This window comes from Scyliorhinus canicula, chromosome 12, assembly GCF_902713615.1.
Source record: "Scyliorhinus canicula chromosome 12, sScyCan1.1, whole genome shotgun sequence".
In the NCBI taxonomy this organism is placed as follows: domain Eukaryota; kingdom Metazoa; phylum Chordata; class Chondrichthyes; order Carcharhiniformes; family Scyliorhinidae; genus Scyliorhinus; species Scyliorhinus canicula.
The window spans coordinates 160,465,980-160,467,144 of record NC_052157.1 but is presented as its reverse complement, the minus strand read 5'-3'; positions in this window follow the sequence as shown (position 1 = coordinate 160,467,144).

The window sequence follows — 1,165 nt, the reverse complement described above, 5'->3', positions numbered from 1 at the left end:
AAAGGACTAATGGAACAGTGCTGTGAATGCTGGAGATTCCCTGGAGTGTAGTTAATTTATGAGGGATTGATTTAGCCCCAGCCGAGGAGGTCATGGCACCTTATGGCATACAGATGATGTAATTAATAGGAGGAGCCAGGTCTGTCTGTAGTTTTGCAGTCTATTGAAGGATTTTAAGTTGAACAGCAATTTTGCCAAATACATTTGGATGAGCAGCAGTGCACTGGATCTGCTCTTGAAATAAACTTTTTTCCAAAAGTGTCTACACAGCTAAGGAAGTAAACTGTGTGTTAACTTTAGTTATAAGTGGCATTTGAACTGTTTTGGGTTGCTTAATTGGAATCAGTGGTGGGTGTAGATCGTAAGTTCAAGTTTTTCTTTTGTTTAAGAACTGTTTAACTAATAATGTGGTTAATTCTGTATTTAAATTAAAGTTAATTTTAACATAAAAGCTGCCTACTGGTCAGAGCCATCACTCCTGGGGTAAAGTATACTTTTCTCACAGTATTACAAAAAGAGAAAGTGGTTAGGATCCTGGTCTGTTCCGCTTTCCGAACAGTGTGTTCTCATGTTGTACGGGTTTTTCCTGTTTATTCGCTCATTTTTCCCCTTTTATTCTGCCGTTATCGTTTTTGATCCATGGCTGATTAATGGACATGTGTCTAAGTCAAGCAGCAGAGAGAAGTGAGGAATTCAGAAGTTACAGGAGAGAACACTCTGCTAATGTGAACATAGACCTCCGACTTCTCAGCACCAGAGAGAGGGATGGGGTGGGACTCTGTTTGATTGATTGGCTGGTGGCCAGTGAATTGACTAAAAGGCCATACTCTGCCCGGTAATAGGTAGCGATGGATCCTATCCCAGTGTGGTAGTTCTCAGTGACCTGAGAGAGTAGTTGAGTCCGAGACACACAGACAAGGACCTGCTTTCTCCCTCTCCAGAAAGATTGTGAGTGCTGCATTTCTGAAACTCGAGACCTGAATCAATCTATAGTGAAATCCTTGAACTCAAAGCAAAACCAGTTGTATTTGTTGCATATTTCATTAAAGTTCTTGTTGGTAATAAAGTAATTATGTTTACATTTACAAACCCGGTGATTGTAATTATTGGGTAGTCAAAGGCCAAAGACTTTGGGTATTTTTCTAAGGATCATTGTGTTGTGACT